This window comes from Pogoniulus pusillus, chromosome 9 (assembly GCF_015220805.1).
Source record: "Pogoniulus pusillus isolate bPogPus1 chromosome 9, bPogPus1.pri, whole genome shotgun sequence".
NCBI lineage: Eukaryota > Metazoa > Chordata > Aves > Piciformes > Lybiidae > Pogoniulus > Pogoniulus pusillus.
This window is the reverse complement of record NC_087272.1, coordinates 11,294,467-11,309,855: the sequence shown is the minus strand read 5'-3', so window position 1 is coordinate 11,309,855 and position 15,389 is coordinate 11,294,467. Positions and strand designations below refer to the sequence as shown.

The 15,389-nt window shown below is 47.5% G+C and overlaps 1 long non-coding RNA gene across 1 annotated transcript in view; it reads left to right on the top strand.

Moving 5' to 3' along the window:
- Positions 1 to 13,058: 13,058 nt before the first annotated feature.
- The window catches only part of LOC135178423 (uncharacterized), a 74,715-nt gene continuing 72,384 nt past the window's right edge, over positions 13,059 to 15,389 (top strand). The window contains exon 1 of the long non-coding RNA XR_010303521.1: positions 13,059 to 13,269. This is a non-coding gene — a long non-coding RNA (uncharacterized LOC135178423). The remainder of the gene's footprint in view (positions 13,270 to 15,389) is intronic.

Here is a 15,389-nt window from a genome sequence, read left to right as displayed (position 1 = left end):
ATTATTTTCTTAATGTAATTTTGACCCTTACTGCAAGAGATGTAGAATCATAGAATGATGGAATTGTTTTGCTTGGAAGACACCTCCAAGATCCTCAAGTCCAACTGTCAACCTAGTACCACCATGGCCATTAAATCATGCCCCAAAATGCCATGTCCACACATGTCTTGAACACCTCCAGGGATGTTGACTCCATCACCATCCTGAGCAGTCTGTTCCAATCCCTGACCACTCTTACAGCAAAGACATTTTCCTTAATCTCCAACCTAACCCTCCCCTGACACAATTTCAGACCATTTCATCTCCTTCTATAGCCAGATAGTAGTGAGAAGACACCTACCAACAGGCAGAAATTCAGGCTGGGTGCAGAGTGGGTTGAGAGTAGCCCTGAAGAAAGAGACTTGGGAGTGGTGATTGACTAGAAGTTCACCAGGAGCCAGCTTGATATCTTGGAGGTCTTTTCCAACCTTGATGATTTTGTGATACCAATAAGTGATACTTTGCTGTATTTAATGTGTTGTGGTATTTTAATTTACTCTATTAAATATTCCTAACAACATCTGCAATTATTAATCAGACAGAGGTGACAGATAACGCCTGTTAAGCTCCCTCTGTGTTTTGAATCTCCTATGTAAGGCAAGAAGAGGTTAAATCACACTGCAACGCTTTCCTCAGCTGATGTAAATCAGCTCATGCACAGCAGCTGAATTTCTGGCCCATTATGTTTTCCCTTGAACGATGTCTCTGCCTTTGGAGTATTAATTATCCATGATTCTTTTGCTTCTCTTGTCTTTCTGCCTTTGCAGGTGCTGCTGTTTCTCCAATTTCTCCCAGAAATGGGAAAATTCATCTATATTAGGAAATGTTTGTGTTCTCCCTTTCTTCAGTTTCATTTTTGGCATTCAGATTCCACTCCAAATGCTCACACATTGTGGGGTTCACTGCTGACAGTTTAAATCCCACCATGTATCAGTTGCACAAACAGCTTAACCCCTTCTTGCTCTAGCAGAAGACCATAGGTCTTGGGCAAAAAAAACCCATGGCCTACACTTTGTCACACAAAGCTCAGAGGTCTGCCAATAACTGTCCTTGTCTTCCTGTTCTAACAAGCCCCCCCTCACCCCAGATTAGCTAAGGCAGATAATAAAAGATGAACCAAGTTTGGTTGCTGGAGGAGAGCTGGATAGAAGTCTCAGAGCCCTTATCCCACAGCTTGCTGGCACTGGCAGCTGCATCAAATACTCCTACCCAAAGCAACACAGTTGTAAACTCTTCATTCCCCCTCCCTGATGCCCCTTCAGCAAAGGCTGGAGTGAAGACCACATTATCTGAGCTCTAGCCCAACTTTTGCATCCCCCATTGCTGCACCTAGGGGACATTTTGGACAGTAATGGCTTGTATGCCAGGGTGAGGAGCATCTCATTCTGCTGCAGCTGAATTCATCACTGGTGACCTACAGGCACAGCAATACGCCCTTGTGGCCAAGAGAGCCAGTGGCATCCTAGGGTGCATCAGGAAGTGTCCAGCAGGCCTAGAGAGGTTCTTCTTCCTCTCTACTCTGCCCTGGTGACACTACATCTGGAATACTGTGTCCAGTTTTGGGCTCCCCAGTTCAGGTGAGACAGAGACCTGCTGGAAAGAGTCCAGTGGAGAGGCATGAGGATGACTGGGGGTCTTGAGTGTCTCCCCTACAAAGAGAGACTGAGAAACTTGGGTCTGTTTAGTCTGAAGAAGAGAAGACTGAGGGGAGATCTGATCAATATCTACAAATATCTGAGGGGTGAGTGTCAAGTGGATGGGGCCAATCTCTTTTTGGTGGTCAGCAGCAGTAGGACAAGGAGCAATGATTACAAACTGGAACACAGAAGGTTTCACCTCAACACAAGGAGAAACTTCTTACAGTGAGGGTGACAGAGAACTGGAACAGGTTGCCCAGAGAGGTTGTGGAGTCTCCTTCTCTGGAGACTTTCAAAACCCACCTGGATGCATTGCTGTGCAAACTACCCTATGTGATCTTGCCTTGGCAGCAACGTTGGACTCAATGATCTCTGGAGGTCCCTTCCAACCTCTAAGGTCCTGTGATTCTGTCATCCAGAAGGTGTGGCTGGAGGCATAACCATAACGGGGACCTTCTCACTCTAAACCTATGGGGAGAAATCCACCACCCCATAACATTTGTACATTGTATGTGTCATCTACCAGGACTTGTGCAAAGCCTTTGGCACTGTGCTCTGCAACATCCTGGTCTCCAGATTGGAAAGACATGGCTTTGATGGGCAGACAAGACAGTGAATTGGCTGGATAATTGCACTTAAAGACTGATAGTCAACCACACAATATCTGAGTGGAGATAGGTGCTAAAATGTCCATAAGAGGTCAGTTCAGGGACTGTTACTGTTGTTACTTTGTTAGACATGGACAGTGGCATTGAGGCACCCTCGGCAAGTTTGCTGACAACACTGAGCTGTGTGGTGAGGTCAACACACTGGAAGAAAGGGATGTGATCCAGAGGGACCTTCACAGACTGGAGAGGTGGGCCAATGCTGGCCTCATGAACGTCAACAGAAGTCAACTGAGTCAAGTGCAAGGTCCTGCACCTGAGCTGGGGCAATCCCAAGCACAAATACAGGCTGAATGTAGAATGGATAGAGAGCAGTCCTGAGAAGAATGGGATGCTGAATGATGAGAAACTCAACATGATCCAGCAGTGGTTGCTTACAGCTCAGGAAGTAAACTATGTCCTGGGCTGCATCTAAAGCAGCATGGACAGCAGGTCTTAAGACCCCAACACAAGAAGAACATGGATCTTTTACAGTGGTTCCAGAGGAGGACCATGAAGATGATTAAAGAGCTGCAGCTTCTGCTATGAAGTCAAGCTGAGAGAGTTGGGGGTTTTCAGAATGGAAAAGATTTTGGAGAGAGTCAAGCTGAGAGAGTTGGGGGTTTTCAGAATGGAAAGGATTTTGGAGAGAGTCAAGCTGAGGGAGTTGGGGGTTTTCAGAATGGAAAAGGTTTTGGAGAGAGTCAAGCTGAGAGAGTTGGGGTTGTTCAGAATGGAAAAGATTTTGGAGAGAGTTTCCAGAATAGCTGGAGAGGGACTTATTATAAAGGCATGCAATAACACGACAACAGGTAATGGCTTCAAATTGTAAGAAACGTGATTTAAATTAGATATTAGGAGGAAAGTCTTCCTCATAAAGATGGTGAGGCACTGGGCCAGGTTGCCCAGAGAGGTTGTGGAGGCTCCTAGCCTGGCCATGTTGGCTGGATGGGCCTTGAAGAAACTAGTCTGGTAGGATGTGTCCCTGTCCATGGCAGGGGCTTGGAACTAGATGATCTTTAAAGTCTCTTCTAACCCAGACTATTTGATGACTCTTTTTCCCCTGGGAGCCACAGGACACACAGCTTGGACAGAACAGGAGAGGATTAATTCTTCTGTGTCCACTAGATTTTAATTGGAAGGGAATCTGCCTTTGACTTAATTTCCTTTCTTGTCTCAGCCGAAGTCTAGGGGATTAAAAGAAATGCAAATTGAAAGAGAATATTTTGGAAGTGCCTGCTTCTAAAGTTGAATCTGAATAATCTTCAATGTCTCTGACAAACGTTGGTACCATTTTTCTCACAACAGTCTTGAAACAATGACTATTTCCTTGCATGACATAAAGAATTTACTTCTCATCAAGAGAGGAAACCTTGAATGATGCTTCACAATCTTAAACTGTAGCTACTAACTGCCTGATGTCATTGAAGCTGACATTGCCCTTTGTATTATAGTACCTGTGTTTTATTGTGTGATGTGAGTACAAAGATCCAGTTACCACAAAAAATCAAGGTGCTGTATGGGGTCTGCCATTATATGGCAGGAGTTGTTCACAAAGAAATTCAATCAACTGGTTATTAGATCATTGGCTAATGCAATTCAATAGAAAATCTTTCCTTTCTTTGCCCTTTATTTTGAATTACAGCACTTAGGAAAGTATTTTTCAAGTGGTTAACTTGAATTTTCTTTCCAACATCTCTTTATTTGGGAAGAAATGAATTGAATGCTTCTGTTTTCTTTTTAGTGCTTGTGAAAATGAAGAATAGTTGTGCCTGCACTACAAGAAGTGTGATTTAGGTAAGTGTCTCTGAGGCAGTTTGAGTCATTTTACTTTAGATTTGCCATTAAATTCTCTATTGCTTTGCTACAAACCTTCCCCAAAAGACAAGATTTACGCTTGCTGAGCTGTATTGAAGTAGAGGCTGCCTTTGCTGGGGTCCCAGAGTTTGGCTGAAGAAAAGAGGAGAGGGAAATGCTACACTGAGGGAACGACATCAGTGTGGGGGAGAAAAGGTTTAATTCTTTTTTGTCCACATCTTCAACCTAGGGGTGATGGATGTCAGTTTAAAGAAAATTCAGAGCTGACTCAGCCAAAAGATCCATAAGGATGTTCTCATTCCAGATCCTCTTCTTGCTAGCTTTCCAAGATTGTCTCATTTTGACAGTGCATGCACTGGATGCTTTTCTGTGACCACTGGACTGTAGATAATGAAGCCTTCCATGAATCTATGACTCTATATCAGCTGACACATCAGTGGGATGAATGTCCAGCCCTCTGCTCAGACCTAGATTGGGAAGGTCCAAACATGAAAATGGAAGAAAAACCCAACCACTTATCTTCTCTGCCTGCCCTTCAAACTATATTGCATCTTGTTAAGGAGGGGTTTGAATCTGGGTTAGGAGCGAATTGTAATGAGGCCAATGTAAAAAAATATAACATAGTTTATTAATTACACAAAGGAAACTTCCCCTAACTTCTTTCCAATCAGCACAGACAGATTCTGTGATGTGGTTGGTAAAACTGTTTTGCAGCATGTCTATCTATATACAGTCAAATTAAATGACTTAGGAGAGGTCTTCAGAAAGGTTTATAACTGGAGAGCCTTGCAGCACAAACTGCCTCTGAAGGGTTAAGCACAAACCTGTACAATGTTGAGTGAAGAGAGTTAGGGCACTCCCTGGTCTAAAGTCTCAATATTTGCCCTCCAAAAGCATACACAGGAAAATACAGAGAGTAAAAGCCAGCTGGGGGACTTCGGTGGTAACGTTGTGATGGGGCTTTGCTGCCTGTTCAGTCCAAACTGAGCACACCGTCTGAGATGGCTCACGGACACGAGAGAGGTCTTCCGTGGCTCTCAGGAAGTCATCGGTGGTCAGCAGCCACCTGGGCACAGCAGGGCCCAGGTTTGCAGGCTGGAGCAGGCCGATTGGGTGCTCTGGGCACAGCAGGGTGCAGGTTTGTGGGCTGGAGCAGGCCGATTGGGTGCTCTGGGCACAGCAGGGTGCAGGCTTGTGGGCTGGAGCAGGCTGATTGGGTGCTGTGTATAGCAAGGAGTCGGCCCTCGGGCTGGCACGGCGGGCAGGAGCAGCAGGCTGGCAAGCCCCAGTGTTGAATCTCATCGCTAGGTGGTTGCTGGGTCGTTACCTATATTGGGGCTCCATCAGGCAGGGTCAGGCTGCCGGTCGTAGGCAAGTCCCCACCCAGGCGTGATGCAAAGTGTGGTGGCACACAGAGGCATGTAAGGCAAACAGGCAGCGAACAGAAAAAAAGCAGCAGCAGCAAAGCAGCAGTTTGCTAGGGTTTGAAGCACTTTGGTGAGCTTCTTTGAGCAATAGCAAGAGGGAAAACCAGCTCTAGACCCACTCCTGAGTTATTTCTCCAGAAAAGGCAGGTACACAGGCCTGGCATCCTCACCTGTGTTTATCACAAAACAAAGCAAACTGAAAACCAAGGCCAAATATGGAGCCTGTGATAGACTGAGAGGCAGCAGAGCTTTGGTCTGCTTTCCTGCTTCTTCCACCTGGGAAGAAGAAGTGGGAAGGGGGAGGCAAGGTGGGTATTTGGGCAGGTGTTTAGGGTATGTGATGGATATGTGTTCTAGGCATAAGTTGGACCTCCCACCACACATCTGTATCAGTGTTCTGCTTGAGGGGATTGAGTGCACCTTCAGTGTGTTTGCAGACGACACCAAATTGAGAGAGTATGTTGATGTGCTTGAGGGTAGGAGGGCTCTGCAGAGGGATCTGGGCAGGCTGGATCAATGGGCCAAGGTCAGTGGTATGAGATTCAACAAGGCTAAGTGCCAGGTCCTGCACTTGGGTCACAGCAACCCTGTGAATGCTCCAGGCTTGGGGCAGACTGGCTGGAAACTACCCAGCAGATATAGCCCTGGAGCTGTAGATCAACAGCTGGCTGAAGGTGAGTGAGCATGTGCCCAGGTGGACAGAAGGCCACCAGCACACTGGTTTGAACCAGGAACAGTGTGAACAGCAGGACCAGAGGAGGGATCGCACCCCCCCTTGAGCCCTGGGTTCCCATTTTGCATCCTCACTGCAAGAAGGGCATTGAGGTGCTGGAACATGTCCAGAGAAGGACAACAAAGCTGGAGAGGTGTCTGGAGAACTGGGCTGCTGAGGAGAGGCTGAGGGGAGACCTTCTTGCTCTTTAGTGGGTGGGTGTTAATTTCTTCTTCCAAGTAATGAGTGACAGGAGGAGAGGAAATGGCCTCAAGTTGCACCAGGGGAGATTTAGGTTGGATATCAGGAATAAATCTCTTTTCTGAAAGGGTGGTCAGGCATTGGAACAGGCTACCCAGAGATGTGGTGGAGTCACCATCCATAAAGTGTTCAAGATATGTGTGGACATGGCACTGTGGGACATGGTTTAGTGGTTGTGGTGGTATTAGGTCAACAGCTGGGCTTGATCTTAGAGATGTTTGTCCATTGAAACAATCCTATGATTCTGTGATACCATCTTGAGCATCTCAGTTCTGCTCCATGGGACATATAGCAAGGCAACGTCATGAGCTGAGACAGAGGGACAGGGTGGGAGGGCCAGTGCTATTTTTCTGTTGTCAGAGCACTGGGAGGAATGAGATGCCCCTGCTCTGTAAGTAGAGCCATTCCTTTGCTCATGCAGAACCATCTCACAGGCCAGCTGTGCTGTCTCTGAGTCACTGGTTATCAGCTCTTACAAATGTGAGGGAAAGCAACAAAAGCACGACAGTGACAAATGCTGCTGGTTTGCAGGCTCTTGCAGTGCCAGCCCAGCCTGTGAGCCAGAAGCACCACTGTGGCCTGGCTCTGAGTAAACAGAGTTATTAACAATCACAAGAGGCCAACAGGTTGCAGGTTGGAGCTGACCAGTAGGCGCAGAAAAACAACAGATTTCTGCTTCTCTCTTTTTTTTGCTGCCCCTTTTTTTTGTTCCTTTTTTTTTTTCTATTTTCTTTTTTTCCCTTTTTTTTTCCTCCTGGGCTGCTTTGCTGTTGAATCTTCCCCATCTTGCAGAAGAGCACTGCTGTTGTCTGGTGGCTAAAAGGGAGATGGCATAAAAAGGATAGAGAAAAGGATAATAAAGGAAAGATGCCTCTCATTTCCAGCTCCATAATGAATGCAGCAAGCGACCTCCTAGGCACGCCAGGTAGTGCTGCTGGGCTGGCACGGTGCCCACCTGTGCCATCTGTTAGATTTCAAACCATCTTCTGCTTCCCATCCTGCAGAACTTCTGCAGCCAGGTGCTGCTTCTCTGCTGCAATCACTGCGGCAGGCATCCAGCCCAGGTGAGAAGCTCGAGAGGGTTCACTACCAAAAATAAAAGGACAGTTGGGGTGCATCCTAGCTTGGCATTCTTGCAGTTGCAGTCTGTGTTATGGAATTTGGAGGTGTAATAGCACATTTCTCCAGCTATTTATGATAGGCTGGGGCAGGAGCCTTGCTTCCTTAGAGGCATTCAAGGCCATGACGGACAAGGCCTTGAGAAACCCAGTCTAGTAGAAGGTGTCTCTGCTCATGGCTGGGGAATTGGAATTAGAAGATCTTTAAGGGCTCTTCCAATTCAAACCATTTTATGATTCCATGATTGCTATATGCCATCTGACTGGAAATGTGGACCTGATGAGCTTAGGGAGCTTTTTCAAACAAAACTATGCTACAATTCTCTGTTTGACTGGCTTTGCTTGCTGATCACTACTTTAGATGGAAGCCAGACAGTGTGGAACAGCCACACTTGGCCCCTGTGGCTGTTGCGGAGGGGCAGTAATAATTCGTGGCCGAGTCGGAAATTTATCAAAAATAGATATTTTTTATTTTTACAAAACCCGCCCCCACAACTATATATACAAAGATTAATTTCGTTTGATAAACAGGTTAAGTTGCATGAGAATTCTACGAGGATACCATTAATAATCTGACTATATATATTTGGAAGTCAGTTTTTGGAAAAGGAGTCTGCTATTAATTAATAGCGGTTTCTTACTAAATTAAGCTAAGCCAAATAACTCACTCAGGCTGGCTCGTGCAGTCGGTCTTCCTCCTCCAGCGGCTACAGGAGTCGTTAAGGGTCGTTAAGGGTCGTTAGGCAGACAAAGGTGTGTGCCTAACAGTAACGCGAATCCTTTGATCTCTCTGCAGTCCAGGCACAGGAGAGTGAGCGAACTCGTCCAGGCACAGGTAAAATCCAAAGCGGGAACCCCCAAAGGCGGGAAGACCCCCAATATTTATACCCTTCGCTAGACAAAGGGCAGAGTTACCACACTTTAGGCGCGAAAGCGCACGGCCAATCCCAGCCTGGCTCCAGCGCGGGAACTCACGGGGCAGTCGCCACCCCCTTCTCGGCTGCAGGGCAGGCGAGGGGGGGGGAAACCAGGCGGCTTTTCCCCTTCCCCCCCGAAGTCCGGGCAGGAGAGGAATTTAGGGGTACAGGACTCCAGGACAGTGGCCAAGAAGGCCAATGGTATTCTGGGATGCCTCAAGAAGAGTGTGGCAGGCAGGTGGAGAGAGGTTCTCCTTCCCCTTTACTCTGCTCTGGTGAGGCCTTGTCTGGAGTACTATGTTCAGTTCTGGACTGTCCCGTTCAAGAGAGACAGGGACTCGCTGGAGAGGGTACAGAAAAGGGCTACAGAGGTGATGAGGGCACTGGAGCATCTCTTTCATGAGGAAAGACAGTGAGAGTTTGGGCTTTTTAGTCTGGAAAAGAGAAGACTGAGGGGGGATCTCATCAATGTTTATGAATCTTTACAGGATGGGTGTCAGGAGGATGGGACCAGGCTTTTTGCAGTGGTGCCCAGCAACAGGACAAGGAGTAGTTCACAAACTTGAACAAAAGAAGTTCCATCTAAACCTAGGGAGGACCTTCTTTAATTTAAAGATGGTGAAGCACTGAGACTGCCCAGAGAGGGTGGTGGAGTTTCTACCTCTGGAGACATTCAAAACCTGCCTGGACCTGTTCTTGTGTGACCTTCTTTAGGTGATCCTACCTTAATATGGGGATTGGACCAGATGTCCTCCAGAGGTCACTTCCAGCTGCTACCATTCTGTGATTCTGTGACTCACTGAGGTGGTCAGTGGGTTATAATGTGGTCAGTAATGTTGGCTCTGCTGCCCTGATGACCTTCAGCCAAGCAAGAGATGGAGTCATGGTGTGCTGACAGAGTCCCTGCTCTATGGGATCAGGAGATGGATAGGTGACTGCATGTGAGAGCTGGGGGTCAGGAGGGAAGGGACAGCCTCTGCTCACTTGCACCCTGTGATAGAACAAGAGGCAATGGATGGAAAGTGCAGTTTAGGAAGTTCCACCTCAACATGAGGAAGAACTTCTTCATGTAAGGGTCTCAGAGCCCTGGCACAGGCTGCCCAGAGAGGTTGTGGAGTCTCCTTCTCTGGAGCCTTTCCAGCCCTGTCTGGATGTGTTCCTGTGTGACTCAATGATCTATGGAGGTCCCTCCCAGCCCCTAACATCCTGTGATCCTGTGAAGGAGAGCAGTAAATCAAAACCTACTGTATATATTATGAGAGGCAGGACTCAAAATGATGGGCTGCCACGTGAAATTGAGAATGAAATAAGAAGCTGAGGCTCCCAAAAACATAGTATTGATACACTCAGTATTTTCTTCTCTGTCAGACGGTTTCTCTTCCATCTAACCTGGCCTGTTTCCTAAAACAATATTGTTTAAGGAAACAGCTGCTCCATCAGAATGTTGTTTTCCCTCTGCTGTGTATCATCAGCCCAGCATTTTGCTCTGATCAGAACAGGAAAGAGCCTGAGCACGAAGTGAAGGTTGAAGGAAGAACATTCCCATGCCCCTAAACAAAAGTGCAGGAGCTCCAAGCACAGCCTTAGCAGAAGAAAATAAATTCACTGATAAATAAAGCATTGACATTTGCAGCAGGAGAAAGCAAGCCCAAGCTCTCCTAACTTCCTTCAGGTTTTATGAGGCCAGATCATGAGTACTTCAAAAGAGTGTCTGAGATCACTGTAAACCCATCTGGTTTTCCATGGCACATAGAATCATAGAATTAACCAGGTTGGAAGAGACCTCCAAGATCATCCAGTCCAACCTAGCACCCAGCCCTAGCCAGTCAACTAAACCACAGCACTAAGTGCCTCATCCAGGCTTTTCTTGAACACCTCCAGGGATCGTGACTCCGCCACCTCCCTGGGCAGCCCATTCCAATGCCAATCACTCTCTCTGCCAACAACTTCCTCCTAACAGCCAGCCTGTACTTCCCCTGGCATAACTTGAGACTGTGTCCCCTTGTTCTGTTGCTGGTTGCCTGGCAGAAGAGACCAACCCCCACCGGGCTACAGCCTCCCTTCAGGTAGTTGTAGACAGCAATGAGGTCACCCCTGGGCCTCACATGAGATTTCCAAGGGATTTTGTAAAACTCAGAAAGAGCAAATCTGGAAATATTCCTTGTAGAAAGAACCCTCTTGTTCTAGTATCAAACCCTGCAAACACATACATACATATCTATGCATCTGGTACAAGCTATCAGTAGCTGTCGAGTAGCAGAAGGGTATTGATTGACATGCAGCTGAAGATGAGCCAGTGTGTGCCCAGGTGGCCAGGAAGGCCAACAGCATCCTGGCCTGGATCAGCAATAGTGTGACCAGCAGGATCAGGGAAGTGGTTGTCCCTTCTGTACTCAGCACTCATCAAGTGATGCGTTTAGTTTTGGGACACCTCACTCTAAGAAGGACATTGAGGTGCTGGAGCAATTCCAGATAGGGATAACTAAGCTGGTGAAGGGTCTGGAGAACAGATCTAGTGAGGAGCAGCTGAGGGAATGTCAAGGTCCAGAGAACAGAGGTTAACAGTATCTCTGTCCAGAGAAGCAAGATCTGTTGGGATGGATGTCCGTGTTGTGAAATCAGAATCATAGAATCAACCAGGTTGGGAGAGACCTCCAAGATCATCCAGGCCACATTAAGGTGCAAACGAGACCATAGATCACCACAAAACTGTTTATTAAAGGACAAAGTTGGACAAAACAGAGGGGGAGAGAGAGAGAAGGGGGAGAGAGAGAGAGAGGAGAGGACGGAGAAGAAGAGAAGCAGGAGGGAAGGCAAAGAGCTGGGATCACACTGCCCTCACTCGCAGCTGGGGGAGAGAGAGGCAGGTGCGTGGCCCAGGGACGATCTTTCGTCAGGGCTCCTTGTGGTGCTGGTGCAGCTCTGGTAGCCTGGCGGAGGTCTGCCCTTGGTGGCTGGTGGAAGCGTCCCCTCTGGCAGGCATCCTTCCCGCCTTTTTCTGCTGGGTGTCTGCCTCAGCCCCCGAACCCCTGCCTGTGTACTCTCCTGCACTGGCAGGGGGCCGGCGCCACCGCCGCCCCCTCCCTGGCCGTACCTGGCCCTACCCTGAATACACAGAAGCCTTTTCTCTTCAGGGCAGCTGAGATAAGATGTAGGCATCCTGGGCATTCCAGCCAGGCTGAGGTCCAGCAGTTTCCCAGGCGTTGTCTGTTGATTTGCATCCCTGAGCTGTCGGCCAAGCACCCGGTCTGAGGCCCGCAAGGCAACAAAGGCAATCTTTGTCCTTGATGATGGTTAGGGAGGGACCATGCAATCTTTATCTTTGGTGATGAACAAGAGAGAGGATTTAGACTCTCACAGGGAACTAGGGTTGTTTAGTTTGGAGAAGAGGAGCCTGAGGGCAGATCTCATTGCTTTCTCCAACCCCTGAGAGGAGGCTGCAGTGAAGTGGGGGTTGGTCCCTTCTCCCTAGTATCAGGCAATAGAACCAGAGGAAACGGCCTGAAAATGTGCCAGGGGAGGTTTAGGTTGGAGATTAGTGAACATTTCTTTGCTGCAAGAGTGGTCAGGTATTGGAACAGGCTGCCCAGGGAGGCAGTGGAGTCATCATCCCTGGAGGTGCTGCAGAAACATGTAGATATGGCACTGTGGGGTATGGTTAATTGCCATGGCAGTGTTGGGTTAAAGGTTGGATCTGATGATCTGCTGATCTCGGAGGACTTTTCCAACACATCCTCCAAAAGATACAATGCAGATACAATAAAAAAAAAAAAAAAAAGTTAAAATTACTTTTGGGAACTTTTTTCCTCTTCTAAAATGCAGGTCTGTGTTTTACATCTTGAAAACATCAGCTCAGTTTCAAGAGGGATTTTTGAGGCTGGAAAGAGAAGTGGAGAACTGTTGTATGAGGTGCAGGAAAGAAAGTCTTTATCATCAACATAGTAGTTTTAACTTGGCAAACGAAAGTCATGTGTCAGAGGCCTACATTGCTTTAGCTTCATCAAAAATCTGTCTCTTATGCAGCTTGGTGCCAGCTGATGTTGGATTCAGTGTTTCCTCCAAAGCAGGAGGGCATGGTGAGGAGCTTCACAGCTCTGGCTTGGTGCCCAGCTGAGGCAGCAGCCCCAGGAAAGGGTGTTTTGGGGCACTTCATCAACTAGCCAAGCTGCAGCTGCAAAAGGAGCTTAATGTCTACCCCAGGACTTGCTTGGGGATGGCAAATCTGCCTTTGGAGGAGCTTCTTAAGGGGCTGCAGGGCTTCCAAGTTGCCAGATTGCACTGTGGTATGGCAGTTATTGTGGAGAGGCACAGCATTCACTTTCACATAACTGGGAATGCTCCATTTTCTTTTTTCTTTTCCAAGCACAATTTCATTTCAGCTTGATTTAAGGCACTCTGCTCAATCACCACCAGGTGTTTTCAGGTGGCTCCTTTCAGGGATAATTGCTTTCAGGTTGTGCCTTTTTCAAATGCCACCTCCAAAGTTCTCTCCCATGTGCTGCTTCAACACATCTGACTTCTGCCTGCCCTTTTGCTAGGCAAAACTGCTCATTGGACACCGAGAACTTCCTGTTTCCATCCATTACAAGCTCGGGCTAGGGCTGGAAAAGTAGTTGCAGGCTGCTGCTCTCCAAAGAAACACAGGATTTAGACTCTACCTATACCACAGCATCAAGAGTTCATCTACCTCTTTCTGGTAAGTACATGCAATGTGGAGCCATCCATAGCTTTTCTATAGACCTCCTTTAGCTAATCATCTAAAGGGCTTCTTCTGGGATTTCTTTGAGTCTGTGTCTCAGTTTTACATTACAGTTTTAGTACATGCTGGCAATGTTCATGTAGTAAAAGCTATTGAGTTTTGTACTGGTTGTGCTTGGCACGTCACTGGAAGGTAGATGGTGTTTGTGGAATGTGTGTAGTCTGAGCAAGGCTGTGGGGACCCTTGGGATGACTTCTGGGGGAGCTGAAATCTAGCCTCTGAGCTGTGCATAGAATGGAATGCACCTGAGAGGATTGCAGGACTCCTTCTCCTGAGTGTTAGAAGTCTCAACAGACACGGGGAAGCCTGAATTGCAGCAGCATTCCAAACATTTAAGCAACAGGTTTAATTTTTCTGGGGAGAAAATGTCTCAGATTTCCAGGGAGAAAGCAATGCAAACCTCCAGAAACCTGCAGATGGGAAGCTTGCACGCATGCAAAATGGAAGCACACTGCAAGTCACTGGAGAGAGCCTCTCCTTTCTTGACAATTATAACAATATTAGGTAGCAGGGAAGGTTTCCAAGGCAACCTGGCCACGAGTGCATTCATGTGGAGTGCGTGTGACTACCTGCTTTGTCGAGCCAATGGATGGATGTCAGAAGGTGGTGTGGTGGGGGTGGGACGTGTTTCATCAGTCTACACTAGCAACACTATTTAAAAGCAGAGTTTTTGTTTGGTTTGGTTTTGAAGAGGGGGTTGGAATACATCTGATGGCACTCGGTGTCTTGCTGGGTTTATTTCTGGAACAAGAAAAACAAATGTGTGTGAGTCTAGGGGTTGGAGGGCTGGGTGACAGGGAGATGGGGCCAGACTCTTCTCAATTATTCCCATGACAGGACATAAACTTGACTTTAGGAAGTTCCATCTAAACATTAGAAGGCACTTCTTTACTTTGAGGGTAGCAGAGCACTGTAACAGACTGCCCAGAGTGTTGGTGAGACTTCCAAGGTGTGCCTGACACGTTCCTTCATGATAAGCTTCAGATGATCCTGCTCTGGCAGAGGAGTTGGACTTGATCTTCAGAAGTCCTTTCCAATCCCTCCCATTCTGTGTGTGAGACAGGTCTGCAGCTGGCTAAAGTGTCCCACAACTACAGGAGACCTTCTTAGTCACATTCATTAGTCCTGACTGCTTTTAGATTACTAGGGCAGGTGAGACACAGCCCGTCCCTTATTTTGTCTGTTCAGGTAGGCTGAGCTTGCAGGTCTGTTCTGGCATCACAGCAGTGCAGGTCGTGGGGAGGTGCAGCCCCAGGCTGATTTGGCTGACCACTTCCACAGCTTTCAGTGACACTCCCCTTCCCAAATGAGTGTTGCTTTAGAAAAAACTTGGGAGGGTTCCCAATTATTTTTCTCTAAACCAGATCTATTAAAGGGTGGAGCTTGCTGAAGCTTTGCAGCTCCCCTGGGAGATAACAGGTCCCAGGAGGCATTTGGTAGAGCAGCTGTTCAGATATGGAGAGCTGCTGGTGTGATCCCTTTTGGTTCTGGTGTGAGGGCTCCAACCACATTGGCATTCTGGTCATGTGCACAACCACAAACCTTGCCCCATGCTGCTCTCGGAGTAGCCACAGCAGCTGCTGCGTGTAGTGACTGTGAGTCTGACCCTGAGCATCCACTGTAAGCTTCAGTGAAAGATTAGAATCCTGAGAACCTGTGTTGAAATGATTTTACCTAACTGCTGACTTTTATTGTGGATTACAGTGTCCTCTGTGCATGTGGATCTGCTCACAGCCGAGAGCTCAGATACTTGTGCTTACAACTGTGCTTTAGATTTGGGTTGTACTGGTTCAGTGTCTCTTTCCCTGCACCCATGTGCACGCTGCCATCCACAGGTGCAACATCAGCACCGAACCACAGAACTGTTTTAGTTGGGGAAGACTTTTGTGATCATCAGGTCCAAACAACTTTGCCATGTCTGCTGTCAAACCATGTCCCTCACACAGAATCACAGAACAGTGGGGGTTGGAAGGATCCTCTAATGATCGTCTAGCCCAAACCCTGTGCCAGAGCAGCTTGCACAGAACATATTCAGGCAGATTTTGAATGTCTTCAGA